Source organism: Oncorhynchus keta, chromosome 22 (genome assembly GCF_023373465.1).
Source record: "Oncorhynchus keta strain PuntledgeMale-10-30-2019 chromosome 22, Oket_V2, whole genome shotgun sequence".
Taxonomy (NCBI): Eukaryota; Metazoa; Chordata; class Actinopteri; order Salmoniformes; family Salmonidae; genus Oncorhynchus; species Oncorhynchus keta.
Window position 1 is genome coordinate 36,539,115 of NC_068442.1, and position 25,546 is coordinate 36,564,660.

The 25,546-nt window shown below is 43.4% G+C and overlaps 1 protein-coding gene across 1 annotated transcript in view; it reads left to right on the forward strand.

Moving 5' to 3' along the window:
• The first annotated feature begins 2,179 nt into the window (after window positions 1-2,179).
• LOC118401404 (neurturin-like) overlaps window positions 2,180-25,546 on the forward strand; it is a 37,673-nt gene continuing 14,306 nt past the window's right edge. Inside the window, exon 1 of the mRNA XM_035798881.2 lies at window positions 2,180-3,268. The gene's annotated coding sequence lies outside the window, so the exon portion shown is untranslated. The remainder of the gene's footprint in view (window positions 3,269-25,546) is intronic.

Sequence of the window (25,546 nt, forward strand, 5' to 3'; positions counted from 1 at the left end):
GATGAAAACTCTCTAGGTGGTCTACAGCTTATCATGAGATACTCTACATCAGGCGAGCAAAACCTAGAGACTTCCTTAGATATTGTGCACCAGCTGTTGTTTACAAATATACATAGTATTATTAAGTATTATTATATTATTGATCAATTGACTATGACTTTTCAAATCCCGCAGTAGTGCTATCTGCAGAGTTGGCTCCAGGTAAATGCTGCACTCCTCCAACAATTTTTGGACCAGCCACCAAAAACAAGCTACAGTACATATGAAAAGTACCAAAACAAATGACCGAATGAGTCGTTCTCTTTGAAGAAATAGCTTTTCAATTGTATACTTGAATATTTTTGTCATCAATCATTTGGTATAAGGAAAAGCTTGAAATAATCATCGCTGTTAGTTTTCAATGCTAGATGGGCTGTTTTTGACATTTGCTCTTACAACACGTTTACTTCCACATCCTTCCCAGCCAGGTGTCCATCATGCAGTGTACTACTTAGTATGCTAACACAATTGAAATGTAACTTTATGTGAGCCAAAGTGTCCTTAATACTGAAAGGTCCTTCTCAGAACAGTCTTACAGAGAAAGCATTTTTAGATACATTGTACATATAACAATATACAACATTGCCATTGCTGTTCATTGAATCGAGACCTATTCAGAATATTTTGATACCTCAATGCCTTTTCAGTGGACAATATGACCTACCCTAGAATCCATACAGTTGCCCCACGTATGCACTGATTATATAAAAGCAGTTGTCATAAAGCAGCTATATGGGTGTACACACCGGACAGGAAACCACATGAATAGCACTCCTTCTCTCACATTCACTTTTCAGTTCCTGCCCTCACTGAAAAATGATTTACCAAGAGGAGAGTTGTTTTAGCAAACAAAGTGATCACTATTGCTGTCCATTCTTTTAGACCACACCCACCACCCTTCCTAAACATATCGTTGTATCTATTGGAAACCAAAAAGGAAAACAGTGCTTTGATTTTTCCCTTTAAGCACTGTAATCCCAAACAAGTAGAGGTATTGTGAAAGTCATTGAACTCGTGCCAAAAGCTGCACCTAGAAATTTACCAAATGTCTCCCATTGGAGGGAAGCTTTCGACAAAACCGTATCATTGATTGTTTTCAAATCCACATGTCCATAAACTAAGAACATTTCTCTCCGCGGCAGGAATGTGTTCATGTAAATACTGCTGAAGGTCAAATATGATGTTTGTCAACATGGTCTCAACTGGGTATTGATGTGTTAATGTGTGATTAAACTAGAGTTATGGGTCGTTAGGGGTTGGGCTTAAAATGGCCATTAAATGCATATAAATGAATAGAGTATCACTGAAACAACACTCCTATCCTATAAGTGGGGCCTGCATACGTAGGCTTATTGGCTCTTTGTTTTGTACTGGACTTTTTGGGCTGGTCAAAAGCAGGTAGAAGGTAAACGGGGGGGTAAGGTAATCAGATCCCTAAACATCTGTGGGTATTTGTCAGATCTTGCTATGTGTATGTATGTGTTTATGTATGTTAACCACCCCACCCTGGAAGCATTAGAAATGTGCCTCCCAAAACCAACTCCTCTTGCTCTGTTCTTCTCAGGATATTTACGTTCAGCATAATGGACTTTTTGCCCACCTGATGTTGAGTAACAGATTGGACCTTAGGTAACTAGGCTGAAAAACGTAGGCAAATTGTATAACCTATAGATGAAAAGACTGATGGATCATTTTTTAAATTAATAAATCATCAGACCAGCCCTCAGCACACATGATATAAAGGATTTTATTATGTCACTTACTCTTTTGGCTCTGCTAATGTAAATGTACATACATAATGCATCTTTATCCTTTGTGCAGAGGTCAGTGCAGACTGTGACACGAGCATAAGCACACGCACATGAATCAACTGCAGTCCCGAGATATTCTAAGCCAGCCTCCTTTGATTAGACTTGAGTCTGCCAATGGTGTGTGTGAATGTGTCTGAGTGCGTGTGCGTGCATGCGTGTGTGTATTTGAATGTATTTATGTCTTAAAGGGGAGGGGAGGAAACTAGGAGGCGGAGAAAGGGGACGAAAGAGTGATGAAGCTATTCAATCCCTCACCCCCTTCTTCCACTTAGCTCCCCCCTCTGTCCATCCTGCGCTCCCATCCCTCCATACCTTAGCAGTGTAAAGCTGGGCTCTCTGACACAAGCAGGCTTACGAAAAGCAGAATAGTCTACTACACTACACTGTACACCAACAGAAGAGATTACTTTGAATTTGCAGAAGGAACATTATTTCAGTGTCTGCCTGTTTCTCTTTCTCTGTGGATGACAGGTAGCAGCTGCCGTGCTTACAATCAGCGGCGCACTTACTTAGTCGGGACACTCAGTATCTCTGAAACTTCCATCGCTGCAGCACCGGGATTCGCAAATTATTGTGTAATTTAGATTAAGGCTGGAGTCACTCTCTCTTACTCTGTGAGGACAGAGCTGTAATTAACTCGCATTGAAGGAATCTGTGGGGTGAATGGCTCCGTCTTGGAACGTCTCATCTTGTTCAGAGAGTGTTGTGTTCTAAACGCAGGGAGATGGACAGACTGATCGAACTCATCTGGATCTTGGAGTTTAAAAAGTACTCTCATGAGATTTTAAAATATTTCAGTACTGCGTAAATAACGTTCCATTTACTCAACACACTGCAGGAGATTTCTAGACAATTTATGTTGATTTACAAATTGTTAAGCTGTGGGCTGATTGTTTATTGCCATAAGAGTTGCTGGATTTCTAGGGCAGATTCTCTCTCTGAAAGTCTGGCAGGTCTCCTTCAGCATACCTGGCAGTCTGGCTGTGTGTGAAGGAGGTAGAATCATCTGGAGGAAACAACTCTACACTACTAACAGACGTTGTGTTTCATACCCTTACTTAAAAAAGCTCTGTATCTGCCCTAACACCTAGGCTTTGATAAGTCACTCTGAACACCTGAAGTAAAGACTATGGGGACTCTGGGCATCTTCCTCCACCAGCGGAACCTCTGGACGTGTGACAATGGTCTTCAGCAGATGCACAAACTCAGCAGCCTGGTAGTCCTAAAGGCTAACGCTGCTACTTTCTGACTGCTTTATTACTGGACTGAAGGGAGAGCTGATACACCTCTCTCCTCTACTCTGCCTCGTCTGAGCGGAAGACGGAGGAGTATTGGCCATATTGATCCCATGCAGTTCTCACCTGGAAGTCAAGCGAAAAGTTAGACACACAGACGAGTCTGGATAAGCCGGGCAAACGGTAAGGACACGTGGTATCCTCTTTTGTCAGTGTAAACTGGGGGCTTATGTGGGAGGATGGTAATCACTGTTAGTGTCTTAAATGAAACATGAGCGGACCAACGGCACAATGTAAGGTGCTAAGAATCTATGTCAAAATCACTGTCCCAGAGGCTATTGCGCTACAGTTAAATTTGGTTTGGTAGTGTCATGTTTAGCAGACCTGTATAAGTCTGACTATATCATATACTATAATAGGGTGAATCCCCAAACAACACTGACTGTATTATCTTTCCCAGAGAACAATTTGAAAGGGAAACACTTATAAACATTAAATTAAACCCCAGAAAGATACTTTAACTTTTTACTGGGTCAAGGTCACACAGAGTGATTATTGGTAATCTTATACAAATCTACTTTGAAACAAAAATATACACCTCACACACGTCTATGGGCTTAAAAAAAGATGAAACCTGTACCATATCAGATATAGAGTTTAAATGTATTACATCCTAATATTACACTTTATATACATCTCAGAAGACAGAAATATAACAAAACTGTTTGACATATTTTTTTACTTTCCTCCCATGACGCCAAAGAGGTTGCTTTTGGTCATTGACTACAGCAAAGGGCTATGCCAACATTGTAAAATTCAACATGCAAGGAACTGAAATCTCACTTGAATTAGTAGCTCCCTATGGAGAGAGTCTGAGGCATGGGAAGCTAAACCAGTTGTCTCTGAGCTGTTCAACTGCCATAACCTGTGCAACAATCCGGCTTATAGCGCAGGCTGCTAACTGTCTGGAAAACCAGTGATTTACCTTAACTGCACTCTCCGGCGTTAGAAAGGGTCACTCTGTGTGGACAACATGGTCGGACCAATGACGATGGCTCTATGATTGACACATGACTCTAAAGCTGAATGTGTTATGACACATTTCGATTTTCATGTGACGTAACAGGGAGGAATGTTTTTAGTTCATGTCTAGGTAGAACCACTTAAATCTGGTCATATTGGAATTACCCAATAATACGTAAATGGGAATCCGCTTGTGCCCCCCATTGTCTGGAACACATGTTGCAACACTATGTTGAGAGAAGAGGAAGAGTTTAGGATGTGTGCTAACATATCTGAAATCCACCCATGCCAAACCGACAGGGAATATTCAAGCTCATGCTTACCAGATTACACAAAAGACATTGGCAACATTATATTCTACTTACGTTTGTCGGCAGTCAACTTTACTTAAAGTTTGGTAGCATCTTGGGTCATTCATGTTTAAGACCCGTGGTTCTTATAGATTTATTGATTTGTTTGTTGGAGATGGAGCAGATTTAAGCTTGTTCACTTGCGTCTCTTTTAAATGTGATGGTCCTTCTGTAGCTCAGTTGGTAGAGCATGGCGCTTGTAACGCCAGGGTAGTGGGTTCGATTCCCGGGACCACCCATACGTAGAATGTATGCACACATGACTGTAAGTCGCTTTGGATAAAAGCGTCTGCTAAATGGCATATATTTTATTATTATTATAAATGTATCTTCCAGCTGTGATAATTTACAGAGAAAATAAACGTTTTTCCATCTTTTCCACTTCTGTAGTGAATGTGGAAGCTCATGTAATAGGTGATCACTGTTTTTACGCACACGAAAACAAGGGACATCTTACTACATCTTCGCCTCGCTGATGAACAAGAATTCAACATGCATAATCACTGAAGCATAACTGAAATGCAGTTTTGAAACAAGTATTATTTTCTTTAACATGCTACTTCCCATTCTGAAACACCATGAAAGCATGAAATGACACAGGCCGAACTATGCATTAACTTAGGTCAAATCTTTATTTTTTGCTGGGAATGGTCCCCTCAACAGTATGTATTCTATTCACATAACATAGTCTTTCAGCCACTCTGGTGGCTTCACATCACTTTTTGGGCGAGCTTGTTAACCTGAGCAGGTGAGACAGGCAATGGGGAGGGTAGACTTCTGTCCATGATGCAGTGGTGTGACTCTGTAAGCAAACATAGCCCTATACAGATCCTTGTTCTTTTTCAGCAGTCCCTTGACTGTTTTCACAGCCCTCTCTGCCTTGACACTTCTCTGTGTATGGTAGGAGCTACTGGTCACATGTGCGAAGTCATATTATACAGAAAAGCAACCAGGACCTCAGCTACCCCTTGCCTGGAAAAAAAATGACTTTAATCCATTGATAACACCAGCTGATGTGGTTATGGGTGTCTTTGCTATTTCAATGTATCTTGAATAGTAATCTAATCCAAGAGAACATATCTGCCCCTACCTTTTGCCATGGCCGTTTTGGCAGCTCAGTTGCCATCATTGGTTCATGATAAGGTTGACATTTTGCACACACCTCACACTGGGCCACCAGCTTGGCAGTCTGAGTACTTAGACCAAGCCACCACACCAACTGTAGAGCCCTCAGTCTGCATTTGGATATCCTCATGTATCCTCATAAACTCAGTTTAGCATTTCTGGTTGTAGAGTCTCTGGGATAACTATCCATTGACTGTTCATGAGTAGGTCTCCATTACGGTGGAAGTCACTTTGGTGCACCCAATAGGGCTTCAGAAGCTGAGGCAGAGCCTACTGCCTAGGCCTTAGGGCATTCTTTTTTGAACTCTTGTACTCTCTGTCGGCAGATGGTCTCGCTGTTGCTCCTCTGCAATCTGCTGCAGTTTGGTCTGAGACACAGGTATGCTGTCTCTTACTCCATGAACAGACACCTGTACCTCACCCTCTAGACATTGCTTCTCCTCTGTTAATGGATGTTTAATTGGGCCCCTGGAGAGTGCATCTGCTGTGTTCAGTGCCTTCCCTGGCACATACACCATCTTGTAGGTGAACCTCAGCAATCTGAGGCGGAAGCGCAGAACTGTGGGAGGCAAGTCGTCCAGTGCTTTTGTCCCTAACAAAGCCAACAGTGGTTTGTGGTCAGTCTCTGCTGTAAGCTGAAGGCCAATTAACTATTGACTGAGCATTTCACATGCCCATGTGATAGCCAACGCCTTCTTCTCCACTTGTGCATGCCTTTGCTCTGTGTCAGATAAGGTTTGTGAGATGTATGTTATTGGACACCACTCCATGTTGTCCTGCATCTGTGTGAGGACCGCCCCTAGCCCAAAGGATGGTGCCTCTGCTGACACATTTGTCTTAGCATGGGGGCGGTACTGGGCCAGCACTCTCTGTGAGGCCAGGTGTCCTCTGATTTTGTCAAATGCTGTCTGTTGCATGTCATTCTCTTTGAGTCATTCTGAGTCATTCTCTTTGGCTAGTCAGTCTCTCAGGGGTTTGGTTGTGTCTGAAAGTTACTCACATATGTGGCCATGCCTAAGAAGGTCCTGACTCCAGCCACGTTCTGGGGGATGGGCATGTCTGTGATAGTGCTGATTTTCTCTGGGTCCGGCTCTTTTCCAGCTGCACTGATATTGTGTTCCAAGAACAAGACGTTTGACTGTGCAAAGGGGCATTTTTCATTGAGTGTCAGGCCAGTCTTTCATCATGTTCTGCTCTGTCCCGTCTGCACATGAGCACGCCGTCCACGTGGACTATGATGCCCCTCAGCCCATCCAACAGCTGGGACATGCGTCTTTGGAAATGCTCAGGACCGGGAGCGATTCCAAATGGCAAAACGTTGAAACCGTACCGGCCAAACGGTGGGAGTGCCCTATTCTCTGGTGACAGGGGTATCTGCCAGAAGCCTGAGCGGGCATCCAGCTTTGCGAAGACCTGTGAACCATCCAACTAAGCCAGTGACTTCTCCACTGATGGTAAGATGTGTCTCTCTCTGCAGTGCCTCATTCAAGTTAGCAATGTCCCCATTGGCTTTTGGGACCACCACCATCCCTGCACACCAATCAGTGGGATTCTCTATTTTAGACACAGACCCAATTTCTTCCATCCTTCCAAAGGGATAGGCACACAGCAGGGGGTGATAAGGGCATAGGGGACTGCATCCTCCTTCAGGTGGATTTTGTAGTCACCTTCTAGCCTTCCTAGGCCAGAAATCACTTTTGGGAATTTATTTTTGAAAACCTCCCCTGGGTCCTCCAGTTCACTCACTCTCTCAATGAGTTGCAATGCTTCAATTGCTGGCAGCCCCGGCAGCGGTCTGGCCAGAGAGTCAATGACGAATACAGGCTGGATGGCACTTCTCTTTACTCTCCAGTTTACACACAATCTGCCTTACCACTGATAATATCTTATTACTGGGCCTGTACAGTTTTTGGTTTGTAGAAAGCCATCTCTACTGTAGCTATACAGCCTAGTGGGGATTGATGTCACTGCTACACCTGTGTCTGGTTGAAATGACTACAGTTTGATGTTGGAGTGCCAGCCAGCATCCCCCCCCCTACTTCCCCCAGAATTAGCTGACCTACTGTAACTGCTGTTCCTCCTCTGAGACCTCATGCATTTGCTTTGATTGACAGACTGATGAAAAGTGTCCTCTCTTGTGACATTTCCTGCATTGCTCATCCTTTGCTAGGCAATCTTTCCAGCTCTGGAAAGGGGATTTCCCACATTTGCGACAAATGCTTGAACATTCCGTGCTTCTACACCTGCATTGCTTGCTGTTTGGGGTTTTAGGCTGGGTTTCTGTACAGCACTTTGAGATATCAGCTGATGTACGAAGGGCTATATAAACACATTTTATTTGATTTTGATTTGAACTGGCTACTGGGACTGTCTGTGATTGTTTTCTCCACATCTGTCTCTGTTCCCCTCAGTTGTTTTAGCACGGTATGAAAACGCATGTATTTCCTCCCTCTCTTCACTCTACATAGAGCTGCTACTGCACAGCATCGGCTGCTGTTTTTTTACTGTCTCACTCTGCCTAACCTGGTTTACAGCTTTGGACAAGGTAAGCTGTGAATCCAACTGTAACTGTTCAGAAACTGTTCACTAAATCAAATCAAAATTTTATTGGTCACATGCAGATGTTATTGCAAATCTAGTGAAATGCTTATGCATTTTATGCTGACAGTGCAGCAGTATCTAACAGGTAATATCTAACAATTCCACAACAAAACCTAATACACACAATCTAGTAAAGGACTGGGATGAAAATATATAAGTATAAAATATACGGATGAGCAGTGACAGAGCGGCTAAGATGCAATAGATAGCAAAGAATTTTATTTATTTATTTTATTTCATCTTTATTTAACCAGGTAGGCTAGTTGAGAACAAGTTCTCATTTACAACTGCGACTTGGCCAAGAAAAAGCATAGCAATTCCACACATACAACAACAGTTACACATGGAATAAGTGACAAGCCACATTTTTTCAGCCTCGTGAGGTTGAAGAGAAGCTGTTGTGCCTTCTTCACCACACTATCTGTGTGCACGGACCATTTTATTTTGTCGGTGATATGTACACCGAGGAACTTTCCACCTTCTCCATTGCTGTCCCGTCAATGTAAATAGGGGTGAACAGGTAGTCCACCATCATCTCTTTTGTTTTGCTGACATTGAGTGAGAGGTTATTTTCCTGACTCCAGACTTCGTTCCAGTGTTGAGGATCAGCGGAGTGGAGATGTTGTTTACTACCTTCACCATCTGGGAGCGGACCGTCAAGAAGTCCAGGACCTGGTTGTACAGGGCGGGGTCGAGACCCAGGGTCTCGAGCTTAATGATGAGTTTGGAGGGTACTATGGTGTTGAATGCCGAGCTGTAGTCAATGAATAGCATTCTTACATAGGTATTCCTCTTGTCCAGATGGGATAGAGCAGTGTGCAGTTTGATGGCGATTGCATTGTCTGTGGACCTATTGGGGCGGTAAGAAAATAGGAGTTTGTCTAGAAGTGAGTGTTACGGGGCAATAGTCATTTAGTTCAGTTACCTTAGCTTTCTTGGGAACATGAACAATGGTTGCCATCTTGAAGCATGTTGGGACGGCAGACTGGGGTAGGGTTTGATTGAATATGTCCTTAAACACACCAGCCAGGTGGTTTGCGCATGCTCTGAGGCTAGGGATGCCGTCTGGGCCGGCAGCCTTGCGAGGGTTAACAGGTTAAAATGTTTTACTCATGTCGGCCACGGGGAAGGAGAGCCCATCAGTCTTTAGTAGCGGGCCGTGTCGGTGGATTATAGACTATATTGTCTTCAAAGCGCTCAAAGGAGCTGTTTAAATTGTCTGGGAGCAAGACGTCGATATCTGCGACGGGGCTGGTTTTCTTTTTGGAATCCGTGATTGTCTGTAGACCCTGCCACATATGTCTCGTGTTTTAGCCGTTGAATTGAGACTCCACTGTGTCTCTATACTGACGCTTTGCTTGTTTGATTGCTTTACGGAGGGAATAACTACACTGTTTGTTTTCGGCCATGTTTCCAGTCGCCTTGCCATGATTAAATGCGGTGGTACGTGCTTTCAGTTTTGTGCGAATGTTGCCATTAATCCATGGTTTCTGGTTAGTGAAGGTTTTATTAGTCACAGTGGGTACAACATCTCCTATACACTTCCTTATAAACTCGCTCACCCAGTCAGCGCATACGTCAATGTTGTTGTCTGAGGCTACCCGGAACTTATCCCAATCCACGTGATTGAAGCAATCTTGAAGCGAGAAATCCGATTGGTCAGACCGGGGTTAGATAGACCGGGCACTTCCTGTTTTAGTTTCTGCCTATAGGAGAACATCCCGTTGGCTGTACAGACTCTGACAGCATGTCCCCAGCTAGCCATGTCTCTGTGAAACAGAATATGTTACAATCCCGGATCTCTCTTTGGAAAGCAACTCTTTCCCTAATTTCATCGACTTTTTTAAACTAGGGACTGGACATTAGCAAGTAATATACTCAGAAGCGGTGGGTGGTGTGCGCGCATCCGAAGCCTCACTAGAAGACTGCTCCAGCACCCTCTCCTCCGACAGTGTTGTTTTGGGTTGACCTCTGGAATCAGTTCAAATGCCTTCGGAGGTGCAGACAAAGGATCCACTTTGGGAAGTCATATTCCTGGTCGTAGTGCTGGTTATGCTGTTAAATTGTGCTGGTAAATTGACGTCTCTCTGATATACAATCCGATCTCGGATCAGTTCTTCCCTGAGTGCGCCAAACTGACTATGTTCTGCTAGCTTCTGAACAGCTGTGATAAATCTGCCAGCGGTTTCACCCTGCTTCTGCACACATTAAACCTACCTCTCTTAAACATAATGTTGTGTCTCCCTACGAAATGCGTTTCATACGTCTTTACTTGCACTGTAGTTAAGTTTCTCTTCCTCAGTCAACAATGAAACATTTAATAAATCCCCAGCTTCATCACCTATAGAGTAAATCAGTGTATTAACTTGAAATGCCAGATTTGCCATGTTTAAGTCTGAAACTTCTCAAAGCGCCTGACCCATTTTGGCCAGTTTTGAATGAACATACAATCAAAATTCTCGTGGGGCTAATGCGAAATCCGTCAGCACTAGCCACTGGCCTGTTCATGTTCATGAGAGTGCCCATTGAACTTGGAGTTGACAACCATGAAATCCCGACAGTTTCTTCCTCTTGTAAGATGTTGCTAGCAGTAACCTAATCCTCACTCGTTAGCTAAGACCAATGATGATGTGCGCTGTTTATCTCCAAAAATGTGCCCTCCTTGCTATGAAACAGTCTGTCAGCATGGATTTATGATTTACATGGTAAGTCCTTCACGTTTTTGTCATTATTAAAACCACTCTGACACCATGTAGTATTATCTAAAATAAGGAGGCACGACAAGGCCCTAGTGTCAGGATGTTTACTAGCCCAGTCTGCGCATGTCATACACAGCGCATTTGGAAAGTATACAGACTCCTTGATTTTTTTCCACATTGTTACATTACAGCATTATTCTAACATGTATTAAATTGTTTTGTCCCTCATCAAATCTACACACAATATCAAATTGATTACAAATCAAAAACTAAAATATCACATTTACATACTCAGTACTTTGTTGAAACACCTTTGGCAGCAATTACAGCCTTGAGTCTTCTTGGGTATCATGTTAGAAGCATTCTTCTCTACAGATCCTCTCAAGCTCTGTCAGTTTGGATGGGGAGCATCGCTGCACAGCTATTTTCAGGTCTATCCAGAGAGGTTCAATTGGGTTCAAGTCCAAGCTCTGGCTGGGCCACTCAATGACATTCAGAGACTGTCCCGAAGCCACTCCTGCATTGGGATCTGTATGCTTTTCGAATGCACTTTATAGGTACAGATTCCCACAAGGGAAATCCTAGAACACTTTCCATAGAAGGTTCTACATGGACCCCAAAAGGGTTCTACCTAAAACCTAAAGGGTTCTCCTATGTGGAGAGACAAAGAACCCTTTTGGAACCTTTTTTTATACGAGTGTAGTGGGTCGTTCAATGTCATTTCAGCAAGCCATGACACCCACCATCTCCGACTGCTCTGAAATTGTTTCTGTAGTTAGAAACGGGTAAGATTAGCATTCCTGCAACAATATTTTGTTGAAATATAATTTGATCTCTGAGAAATTAAGCTAATTGATTGCACCCAAATTTGACATTTTTTAAATGATAGGATTCATATAATATTCAATAAATATAGTACATATATAGTACATAACATCCAATTTGGACCAACACTTACATGAGTAAGACATGAGGGTTTCAAAGAAATTGTCAAAAGCCACCCACGTATAACCCACACCCCACACAAATCTCAACCCAACAACTAGTATACAATACATTCTCTACCTTTGACAAGTAGTACAGCTCGGAGTATTGTTTCTTCATCCTATGTAATACATTCTCAGTGAATTTGCTATTATATTCCCTCCTGTTCAGACAATTAGTCATAGAAGTTGTAGGTTTATGTCCCTTCCTACATTCTGATATTACCAGGTCCTGACCACTAGACGGTGATGTTCTTGCTATTAGGTGTTAAAAAATGTAATCCCCCCCTCAATGTTAAAGGGATAGTTCAACCAAATTCCAAAATTATATATTGGTTTCCTTACCTTGTAGCATTCTATGAACAAGGTATGACAGCAACCCATGCTTTGGTTTAGTTTACCTGGCCACTGTTTCAAATTCTAACTTTTTAGCATTGGTCTCACAAATCCAATGCAAGTCAATATTAGCATTAATGATCATGAGGAAGGTGAGGGATCAGCCCAGAACTACACGGCAGGACCTGGTCAATGACCTGCAGAGAGCTGGGACCACAGTCTCAAAGAAAACCATTAGTAACACACTACGCCGTCATGGATTAAAGTCCTGCAGCGCACGCAAGGTCCCACTGTTCAAGCCAGCGCATGTCTAGGGCCGTCTGAAGTTTGCCAATGACCATCTGGATGATCTAGAGGAGGAATGGCAGAAGGTCATGTGGTCTGATGAGACAAAAATAGAGCTTCTTGGTCTAAACTCCACTCGCCATGTTTGGAGGAAGAAGGATGAGTACAACCCCAAGAACACCATCCCAACCGTGAAGCATGGAGGTGGAAACATCATTCTTTGGGGATGCTTTTCTGCAAAGGGGACAGGACGACTGCACAGTATGTAAGTATCGCGAGATCTTGGCCAACAACCTCCTTCCCTCAGTAAGAGCATTGAAGATGGGTCGTGGCTGGGTCTTCCAGCATGACAATGTGTACCTCAATACTCCAGTATCCCTGCACATTGTACATTTGGTTCTGGCACTGACCCTGTATAAAAGGTTCTTAAATGAAAATCTGTGCATTTAAAAGGTGGTTTAAAAGGCAGCACAAATCCATATAAAACATTAGTTACCAGTAAAAGTCTTCTCTGCAGTCCTTCTGACTCTAGTGCAATAGCTATTACATAGAAACCCCACCCCTCTCTCTCCTCTCTTATTTCTTATTTGTCGTGTTTTTTTATTGAATTCTTATTTTGTAATTAGTTATACTTTTTGATATTGAATACTGCACTGCTGGGTAGGGCTTGAAAGTTAAGCATTTCACTGTACTTTTGCATGTGAAAAATAGACTTGAACATGAGTCACCCTACAAGACAGAGTTGACTTCTGGGATGAGGAATACAACCCTTGGGAGCCTACTGGTATTTCCCATGACCTGCACCACATATAATGGGAGCTGTGGTCAATGCCCTCCATCTAGTCCTCTTTCAAAATGCCTCAAATCTCTAATATTGACAAAGTACCTTTACCCCTCTCTCTGGCTGAGACATCATGTGGTGAATGAATTGCATTAATAGTAGGCTACATAATGGAAACCAGTTATCCTTACCTATATCAAAGCTATGATGTGGTTATAACAGATTACCCCCCCACTTCCATCCCCACACCTCCAGGTGGTGATTCCCTCCAGCCACGCTGGGTAAATTGCAGCCCACGTGATGGAAATAAACTGGGAGGCATTAGCAGTTGTAATCCAGGCCTGATCTTGGGAGCCGTGCTCCGCTCTATATGCTGCTCCCCTGTTGCCCGGCCATTAGGCCTTGAAGACAACTGACCGTACAATAACATGAACTATTAAGAATTCAGCCCAAGTCTTCTCCTCTTCTTGGGAAGAGAAAATGTAGGTACCGAATCACTTTTCCTGCTGTGATGTTCTCGGTGTAGTGTGTCGAGTTTGAGTCTTTTTGGCTTGAGTTTCGCTGAGTTACAGAGGTGACCTTGCTCACCTTTGATCTAAATGATTGTGCTTCTGTAGAGGCGTGCAGCCATTAACATTACTGTAGCAATTGAACCTTGTGTGTCAAGTGATGGACTGCATCTGGGGTCCCCTTATGCATGCTTCTCCACCTCCTCCAAACATTTAACCCTGGAAGGACCAAAGCTTGTAGACATCACTGTATATGTATACTTGATTATCTTGTTGCACTTGGAATCTTCCAACGCTTTAAAGGTTTTCTTATGATATTGCAATTGATCCATGGAATAGACCCTAGTAGTCAGCCCAAACATTGTGCACTATTCACAGTGATCCACCTCAACATAATTAATCCCAATTTGTAAAGCACTAAACAGCAGATTGTGTGACAAAAGATCAATGCTTATGTGGTTTATCTCTACCAATAGCAAGGCATGTGCACATCGATGTCCTAGAATTCAAATATGGGGTAATCCTTATTATGAATAGTTTTTTGTGAGACCTACTTTTGCTTTCATGTCACTGAATTGCAATACATTAATTTACTGTATGTCAGGGACTTGCACTGCACATGAGTAGATCATTGTAGAGTTGAGTTGATGATGTAAGGTTGCATGTATGGACAACTCCCATAGTGATTTACTTCCCCTTCGTACACTTGTTTATTAGTTACTGAAAGACCCCACTTCATCACGTCTCCATGTATTTTTACTCTAGTGATTACAGCACGTAAATTACACAAACGGACACTATATTAGACAGACAGATGGGCTGAATTAGTCTCTATTGTTGTTGAGGCCTGTGAATGTCTATAGAGGAAGAGTGGCCTTGGAACATTGTGGATCTGTACCAAATGTGAATCACCTACTTGACTATAGGAGTAAGAACAATTTGGTTTATTTTAGTTTGTTTGGAATTATTCTATAAATACTCATAAAGTTGATTGATTTTGTTTCCTTTGGGTTGGGAATAGAAATGTATAAAGCCTGACATTTAAAGTTACAGCTTATTTTCCAAAACGTCCTTTGTGAATTGAATTGTCTCCTTGTGGGGGGACAGGGTGTAGTGTCCTTGGATACGTGGTCTATGAATAATAACCCGAGTTGTTTTCCTGTCTCACTGTAGTCTGCTCATTTGATAAACAAAAGGTTGCCATGAGAAAAGAATGCCTTCTCCTTGATATCAGTGGAGTAGTTGATGAAGAACTCAGTTTAAAAAATACATTATAGAAGAATGCACTTTAAAAAATGAAATACGAGTGGCTCGACAAGCTTTTTCTCTCTCTCACACACACACACTTTTTCTTGAGAGGATGGTCAGGGGGCCAGAACATAACTACAAATAATTTGTAGACTGCAAATTTACCTCAAGAAGACTAAACATATCATATTTGAATAAAACATCATTTCAAACTTTGCTTACATTTGTATAAGATCACAATATCTCTCTATTGTGGGAATTCTTTGGAACAGATTTACTGTTGTACTTTTGTGACAAAAAAATGTACCCCGCACTGCAGACGGCTATATCAATCCGCTAATACATTCAAAGGCCGGCCTTCTCATTAAGCAGGATTAGGCAACCGCCTATAGTGGCAGACTGAAGAGGGTAGCATTTTCTGAGAAACTGACCAAGACTTACCTCCAACAACATAAAAATGCACATAATTCTGTGCCAAAACAATGACAATTTCTCTCAACCAGTGGCATATGGGATTTTTAGGTGCGTGCTGATGCCGCCCTGTGATAAGCGGTACCTACTTTCTCAAAGGCGGGCACAAAATATTTAGCTTGTCCATTCCCAGTGCACCTCTCCAGGGTACTGTTGGAGAGCTCCATCACTGCCTCACTCCACCAACTTTCCGTCAAAATAATTATCTAACATAAATCATGTAGCAGATGTATGTGGCCTTTTTCTGTAGCCTACAGGCTGGAGATAAAATGTATAACAATGTAATGAGACAGACACTTTTTACATCATGCAGGTTTCTCCGATCAAATAGCCTCACCTAAATGGTGCCCAATCAAAATGAATGTGCTGACATCTTAACAGTAACATATCCTTAAAACAGGAGAAGTCAAAGTAAAATGGACAATATGGAATGGATGATGTCTGGACAACTGCTGTCCATAGTTTCACCCCGTGGGTTAAATCTAAAGAAATACATGTATTTAACCTTATTTTACCATGATCAGTGGGTGCAAGTTTGTATCCATACATTTTTGAGGAGCTGATCATAGCGAAAAGATAAAATACTTGTGCATTTCCCGACATGTAAACACATTGCAAATAGGCTCAGGATAACTCCTGATAACTCAGGATAACTCAGGATAACTCCTGATAACTCCTGATTACTCAGGATAACTCCTGATAACTCAGGATAACTCCTGATAACTCCTGATTTTTCAGGATAACTCAGGATAACTCCTGATAACTCCTGATTACTCAGGATAACTCAGGATAACTCCTGATAACTCCTGATTACTCAGGATAACTCCTGATAACTCCTGATAACTCCTGATAACTCAGGATAACTCAGGATAACTCCTGATTACTCAGGATAACTCCTGATAACTCCTGATTACTCAGGATAACTCCTGATAACTCCTGATTACTCAGGATAACTCCTGATAACTCAGGATAACTCAGGATAACTCCTGATAATGTTGGGTAGCTGATAATCAGAGCTTAAATGCCTAAAATTGATTAGTCACAGGAATCAGGGCTAATAAAGCCAATGTAACAGCCTGTTTTACAAATGTTGAGCCTAACACATGGATGGGCATTCATAAAGTTCCATTGCAGGCCTACAAGGTAGACTACACCCCAGTAAGCACTGACAACGTATTTTGTATGTTATTTTGGTCCTGTCTGGACTAGTCTTTTTTTGGGGGGTGCAGTCCAGACCGGCCTTGATTTCCTGGTCCACAGACTTTGGTTTTTGGTCCGGTTTGGACCAGTCTCCATTTGGCCCAAACACAGACGTCTCTGTTTGGTTCATATTTGGTGCAGTCCTGATCAGCCTTGATTTGACAGCAGCATACCACCCTACATACCACTGGCTTGCTTCTGAAGCTAAGCAGGGTTGGTCCTGGTCAGTTCCTGGATGGGAGACCAGATTCTGCTGTAAGTGGTGTTGGAGGGCCAGTAGGAGGCACTCTTTCCTCTGGTCTAAAAAAAAGATCCCAATGCCCCAGGGCAGTGATTGGGGACACTGCCCTGTGTAGGGTGCCATCTTTCGGATGGGACGTTAAACGGGTGTCCTGACTCTCTGAGGTCATTTAAGATCCCATGGCACTTATTGTAAGAGTATGGGTGTTAAGCCAGGACACCGGGGTTAAATTCCCAATCTGGCCCTCAAACCATCATGGTCACCTAATAATCCCTAGTTTACAATTGGCTCATTCACCCCCTCCTCTCCCCTGTAACTATTCCCCAGGTCGTTGCTGCAAATGAGAATGTGTTCTCAGTCAATTTACCTGGTAAAATAATGGATAAATAAATAAATACAAATTTCAACATCCACGGACATAGATTTTTGGTCATGTCCGGACCAAATCTGAACCAATAACAGGCGTCTATGTTTGGTTCAGATTGATTTATTTTGGGGCCAGGAGTAATAAAGGCCCAGTGCACTACTTTTGTGAGAAGAAAATTTCCTGATCTGCAGAAGGCTATATCGGTCCGCTAATACGGGAGTTGTAAAGGCCAAGTGGACTACTTTTGTAAAAACTTGAATAAAATAAATACAAATAATTTGCCCTGCTCTGAAGCACCTCACTCACATTGCTCTCTTAGATATCTAAATTCTTATTAGCCAAAGCCCTGTCACGTGATCGGGTTCTCAAAGGCATGCAAGCTCCGAAGTAGGCTACTAGTGTAGACCGACAGACACATCTGGGATGCAATGGCGCATGTCTTTCTTATAGAATTGAGGCGCATATTGAAGATGTTAGAACTGACCACATTTGCTTTTCGTCAGCTATATTACAAAAGTTGACCTATTCTATTGGTCAGTATAAGGGCACAAGGCGAGACCCAAATGTAGACACAGGAGGCAGATGGTAGAGCTCCAATATTTATTATAAAGGGAGTAGGCAAAGGCAGGTCGGGGACAGGCGAGAGTTCATAAAACAGGTCAAACAGTACCAGACGATAGGCAGTCTCGCAGTCAGGCCAGGCAGGGGTCAGAAACCAGATCCGAGTTCAAAACACTACAAGGGGATAGGCAGGCTGGTAGTCAGAACAGGTAGTGGTCAGGCAGGCAGGTTTGGAGTCAGGACAGGCAAGGGTCAAAATCAGGAGGACTAGAAACAAACAGAGACTGGAGGAAAAGGAGCAAGGAAAACCGCTGGTTGACTTGGCGAACTGGCACAGAGAGACAGGAAACACAGGAATATATACACCTGGGATAATAAACGCCGCCTGAAGGGGGTTGAGACAATCACAAGGACAGGTGAACCAGATCAGGGTGTGACAGTGAGTTTGTCTTTCTGTGCAATAAATACATTTTCCAAACAGACTCTGGGACAGTTGTGGGAGGATGGATCACAAATGATTACAACCACTCTACACCAAAACATTTTTTAAAAGCAATGAGGCTGATGCAACAGATAAGAACATTTAGCTTAACATGTTGATAAACTATTAGGCTATTTATTCACATTACAAGTGCATCAATGCTATATGCTATAAGCGCGAATGTTCCAAAATGCAATTAGCAGGAAAACACTTCTCCAAAGCTCACTGCATGGGTTGTTAATATGACTAGGATGGTGTCTTTGGCTGCTAGACAACAAAAGAAAGTTGAGAACATGAGAAAATTAGCACATGTTTCTCTACTCTAACAATTAATACACAGTTAAAAGGGTAAATGTTTGTTTTCTAGTAATGTCTCCTGCTTCAGGCTTCTTCCTCTTCTTTGGACTTTATTTGGTGGTTGGCAACCAACTTTACGGTCCATTACCACTTCCGACTGTACTGGAGTGTGGAGCTCAGTTCAACTTTCAATCATCGATGTGGGTATATGCTCGTAAAAACCAATGAGGAGATCGGAGAGGCAGGACCAAGTCCTATTTTAGAGAACCAAGTCCTATTTTAACACCTGGCTACGCAGATGCTCGTGAGCAGTGTGGGTGCAATGATGGAATAACATGTATGTGTACATTTATTTTGCGACGCACACATGCTGACCAAACCGCATGGTTTTGGTTTTGTTCACCCACACCAGACATGATCAGGAGACACGACATGCAGTTAGAAATATCAAAACAAACTCTGAACCAATTATATTAATTCGGGGACAGGTCAAAAATAATTAAACATTTATGACAATTAGCTAGTTAGCTTTCTGTTGCTAGCTAATTTGTCCTGGTATATAAACTTTGGGTTGTTATTTTACCTGAAATGCACAAGGTCCTCTACAATTAATCCATAGATAAAACGGTCAACCGAATTCCTTTCTCATCGTCTCTCCTCCTTCTTTCAGGCTTCTTTTTCTTCTCTGGACTTTACATGGCAGTTGGCAACGACAAAGATGAACAGAGTGTGGACCTCAGTTAATTTTTTAATCACCCACGTAGGTATATGCTCCTAAAAAAACAATGAGGAGATGGGAGAAGCAGGACTTGCAGTGCGTTGAGTGCCACAAATTGAACCAACTTCTATTTTAGTGCCTGGACATGCAGAACCTCGCTGGCGTGCGCAATGTTTAAATAACATGTATGTGTATATTTACTTTGCATCGCTCACGCACGCGACGTGAGCAATGTTGTCAGCATGTCAGGCTAAAGCCCAAATCAAACAAAATGGGGTGTAACACATGTGAACGACCGTGTACATGCTGGATTTAGAATGCATGGTAGTGAATGACATAAAACAGACAGGCTGCAAGCTTCAATGCAGTAAAAAGCATCAGGCACTTCAAATTAGAAGAAGACACATTCAGGGTCTCAGATTTAGGCAAGTACACCATTAGCTCTCTTCCTAACTACTAGCACCACACAGAATAGCCGACACCACTGCACTTATGCTGCACAAAAGCTGATGTGATTCAGTATCTGGATTTATACCCTTTCTCCCACAGACCTATAGGTCATGCCCAATATGGAGGTTATGACTCTATTGTGCCGTTATAACAGAGGATATGACTAGTTTAGCCCGGTTACCAGTTTTTTAGCTAACATTCCACTCCTGGCCACTCCTTGCTATTGCCAAAGTCAAGGCAATGGCAAATTGACATTTGTCAATGACAAGGAGTGGCAAGTGGAATGTTAGCTAAAGAGACTGGTACTCTGGCTATGATGTCTAGCTAGCTTTACCACACCATTTCCTGTGTGTCAGTGCTGTACAGAGACACAAAACCATGAGCAACTTCAAAAGAAAGCTGTGGCTATAATGTAATGTAATAACAAAATAATACCATCGCAATGAATCACGTTTCTGCTGGAAATTGACATGCCTACTGCTCAAATAGGGAGATGGCATTGTGAATATAGTAGGCCTACAATATAATAGTGTGGTATGGATGAAAATGAATAGGAACACGTTATGTTGTTTGAATGCCTGTTTTCTATGAGCGCACACCTTTCCCTATGTGCCAGTTACAATGCATGCAGCATTGCCAAGTGCTTTACATATTAGTGAGTAATCCTTTAGAGCGTGCTGTGTAAGTCCTCAGGAGATGATCTATGGGACTGTTAGTATCTGACTACCAAAAAAAAACTCCAAAACAGGATGCTTCTATTTACAAGACAGTAAACCATTAAATCAAATCAAATGTTATTTGTCACATACACATGGTTAGCAGATGTTAATGTGAGTGTAGCGAAATGCTTGTGCTTCTAGTTCTGGCCATGCAGTAATATCTAACAAGTAATCTAACCTAACAATTTCACAACAACTACTTTATACACACAAGTGTAAAGGAATGAATAAGAATATGTACATAAAAATATGAGCGAGTGATGGCCGAATGGTATAGGCAAGATGCAGTAGATGGTATAGAGTACAGTATATACATATGAGACGAGTAATGTAGGGTATGTAAACATAATATAAAGTGTCATTGTTTAAAGTGGCGAGTGAGACATTTATTACGTCCATTTTTCCATTATTAAAGTGGCTAGAGTTGAGTCAGTATGTTGGCAGCAGCCACTCAATGTTAGTGATGGCTGTTTAACAGTCTGATGGCCTTGAGATAGCAGCTGTTTTTCAGTCTCTCGGTCCCTGCTTTGATGCACCTGTACCGACCTCGCCTTCTGGATGATAGCGGGGTGAACAGGCAATGATTCGGGTGGTTGTTGTCCTTGATGATCTTTTTGGCTTTCCTGTGACATCAGGTAGTGTAGGTGTCCTGGAGGGCAGGTAGTTTGCCCCCGGTGATGTGTTGTGCAGACCTCACTACCCTCTGGAGAGCCTTACGGTTGTGGGTGGAGCAGTTGCCGTACCAGGCGGTTATACAGCCCGACAGGATGCTCTCGATTGTGCATCTGTAAAAGTTTGTGTGTTTTTGGCGACAAGCCGAATTTCTTCAACCTCCTCAGGTCTAAGAGGCGCTGCTGCGTCTTCTTCACCACGCTGTCTACGTGGGTGGACCATTTCAGTTTGTCTGCCGAGGAACTTAACTTTCCACCCTTTCCACTACTGGCCCGTCGATGTGGATAGGGAGCTGCTCCCTCTGCTGTTTCCTGAAGTCCACGATCATCTCCTTTGTTTTGTTGACATTGAGTGTGAGGTTATTTTCCTGACACCACACTCCGAGTGCCCTCACCTCCTCCCTGTAGGCCGTCTCGTCGTTGTTGGTAATCAAGCCTACCACTGTAGTGTCATCTGCAAACTTGATGATTGAGTTGGAGGCGTGCATGGCCACACAGTCATGGGTGAACAGGGAGTACAGGAGAGGGCTGAGAAGGGACCCGTGTGGGGCCCCAGTGTTGAGGATCAGCGGGGTGGAGATGTTGTTACCTACCCTCACCACCTGGGGGCGGCCCGTCAGGAAGTCCAGCGGCCAGTTGCACAGGGCAGGGTCGAGACCGGGTCTCAAGCTTAATGACTAGTTTGGAGGGTACTATGGTGTTAAATGCTGAGCTGTAGTCAATGAACAGCATTCTTACATAGGTATTCCTCTTGTCCAGATGGGTTAGGGCAGTGTGCAGTGTGATTGCGTCGTCTGTGGACCTATTGGGGCGGTAAGAAAATTGGAGTGGGTCTAGGGTGTCAGGTACGGTGGAAGGGATATGGTCCTTGACTGGTCTCTCAAAGCACTTCATGATGACGGAAGTGAGTGCTATGGGGCGGTAGTCATTTAGCTCAGTTACCTTAGCTTTCTTGGGAAAATGTGGCGGACTGCAATAGCATCGAATAGTCCCTGCGATATGCAACTGTTCAGGGAAGTCAGGGAAGTCAGGAACCAATACACACAGTTAGTCAGGAAAGCTAAGGCCAGCTTCTTCCGGCAGAAATTTGCATCCTGTAGCTCCAACTCCAAAAAGTTCTGGGACACTGAAGTCCATGTGTTACGCACGCCTCTATGAAGAGGGAACGCGACACTCAGCTACAACTAAACTCTCCGTGGAGTGAAAAAGGTATGGACTGTAGGTGCGAGTAAGGATGACAACAGACAGAATGTGGTACCGTTTACAAGGACTTTATTCCTTCACACGGTAATATGGGGAAAAGGGGCTGGACGGAACCAAAGCAAAGAAAGTAAATCTCAAAGCCCCCTCTCCTTTCTTACCTGCCTACCCACTACTTACCTAATACAAAATACAGGGGGTGGTCCGCCCAGGTCTTTCTTACCTAGTGTGCCTAGACAGCGAATATGCTACGGGTATATGTATGCCCGCGGGCCTCTTGCCTAAGCACTCCCTAGGTGCCTTCCCCTTCCCCCCTGGGAACAAATGAAACAGAATATTAAACAATTTCACAAACAAACTAAGAAACAAACAAAGGACATCAAATAAGCTCTATCTGAGCAACAAACTCACAAAACATACCAACTCTCAGCAATGAACTCCCAGCAAAATCTCTAGCAAAAACTCTAGCAAAATCTCTTTCCTACAAAATTCTCTAGCAAATCTACCTCCAGCAAAATCTCTCTAGCAAATCTACTTCCAGCAAAAATTCTCTCCTCCTGCACAGAACACTGGCTTTTATAGAGCTTCTGGTATAGGTAATCGGAGACAGCTGCGTCTTGACGAGGTGGCGGGGTCAGCTCTCCAATTAGCCATGGAGTCGACCAATCAGCTGCTTGAGGGATTTCAGGAAGCCATTTTCCTGAAATACACACATGCAGATACACAAACTACAACACATAAACTGGGGAACGTAACACCATGGAGAACAAGAGCACCTCCTCCCAGCTGCCCACTGCACTGAGGCTAGGTAACACGGTCACCACCGATAAATCCATGATTATCGAAAACTTCAACAAGCATTTCTCAACGGCTGGCCATGCCTTCCGCCTGGTTACTCCAACCTCGGCCAACAGCTCCGCCCCCCCTGCAGCTACTCGCCCAAGCCTCTCCAGGTTCTCCTTTACCCAAATCCAGATAGCAGATGTTCTGAAAGAGCTGCAAAACCTGGACCCGTACAAATCAGCTGTGCTTGACAATCTGGACACTCTATTTCTGAAACTATCCGCCGCCATTGTCGCAACCCCTATTACCAGCCTGTTCAACCTCTCTTTCATATCGTCTGAGATCCCCAAGGATTGGAAAGCTGCCGCAGTCATCCCCCTCTTCAAAGGGGGAGACACCCTGGACCCAAACTGTTACAGACCTATATCCATCCTGCCCTGCCTATCTAAGGTCTTCGAAAGCCAGGTCAACAAACAGGTCACTGACCATCTCGTATCCCACCGTACCTTCTCCGCTGTGCAATCTGGTTTCCGAGCCGGTCACGGGTGCACCTCAGCCACACTCAAGGTACTAAACGATATCATAACCGCCATCGATAAAAGACAGTACTGTGCAGCCGTCTTCATCGACCTTGCCAAGGCTTTCGACTCTGTCAATCACCATATTCTTATCGGCAGACTCAGTAGGCTCGGTTTTTCTGATGACTGCCGTGCCTGGTACACCAACTACTTTGCAGACAGAGTTCAGTGTGTCAAATCGGAGGGCATGCTGTCCGGTCCTCTGGCAGTCTCTATGGGGGTGCCACAGGGTTCAATTCTCGGGCCGACTCTTTTCTCTGTATATATCAATGATGTTGCTCTTGCTGCGGGCGATTCCCTGATCCACCTCTACGCAGACGACACCATTCTATATACTTCCGGCCCGTCCTTGGACACTGTGCTATCTAACCTCCAAACGAGCTTCAATGCCATACAACACTCCTTCCGCAGCCTCCAACTGCTCTTAAACGCCACCCTGGATGGTTCCGACCTTGAATATGTGGACATCTATAAATCAAATCAAATCAAATTTAATTTGTCACATACACATGGTTAGCAGATGTTAATGCGAGTGTAGCGAAATGCTTGTGCTTCTAGTTCCGACAATGCAGTGATAACCAACAAGTAATCTAACTAACAATAAGTACCTAGGTGTCTGGCTAGACTGTAAACTCTCCTTCCAGACTCATATCAAACATCTCCAATCGAAAATCAAATCTAGAGTCGGCTTGCTATTCCGCAACAAAGCCTCCTTCACTCTCGCTGCCAAACTTACCCTTGTAAAACTGACTACCCTACCGATCCTCTACTTCGGCGATGTCATCTACAAAATAGCTTCCAACACCCTACTCAGCAAACTGGATGCAGTTTATCACAGTGCCATCCGTTTTGTCACTAAAGCACCCACCACTGTGACCTGTATGCTCTAGTCGGCTGGCCCTCGCTACATATTCGTCGCCAGACCCACTGGCTCCAGGTCATCTACAAGTCCATGCTAGGTAAAGCTCCGCCTTATCTCAGTTCACTGGTCACGATGGCAACACCCACCCGTAGCACGCGCTCCAGCAGGTGTATCTCACTGATCATCCCTAAAGCCAACACCTCATTTGGCCGCCTTTCGTTCCAGTACTCTGCTGCCTGTGACTGGAACGAATTGCAAAAATCGCTGAAGTTGGTGACTTTTATCTCCCTCACCAACTTCAAACATCTGCTATCTGAGCAGCTAACCGATTGCTGCAGCTGTACATAGTCTATCGGTAAATTGCCCACCCATTTTTACCTACCTCATCCCCATACTGTTTTTATTTATTTACTTTTCTGCTCTTTTGCACACCAATATCTCTACCTGTACATGACCATCTGATAATTTATCACTCCAGTGTTAATCTGCAAAATTGTAATTATTCGCCTACCTCCTCATGCCTTTTGCACACAATGTATATAGACTCCCTTTTCTACTGTGTTATTGACTTGTTAATTGTTTACTCTATGTTGTCTGTTCACACTGCTATGCTTTATCTTGGCCAGGTCGCAGTTGCAAATGAGAACTTGTTCTCAACTAGCCTACCTGGTTAAATAAAGGTGAAATAAAAAAATACAATAAAAAATGGAAAATTAAAAGTGGCTTGACGATGGCTAGAAGACCAGCGACACAGAGTGCCGCCCAAACAAGGAGAGGACCCGATTTCGGAGGAAGTCATGACAGATTGCCTTGCGAAGGGAATAGCTACACTGTTTGTATTCGGTCATGTTTCCGTTCACCTTGACCTGATTAAAAGCAGTGGTTCACGCTTTCAGTTTTGCGCGAATGCTGCCATCAATCC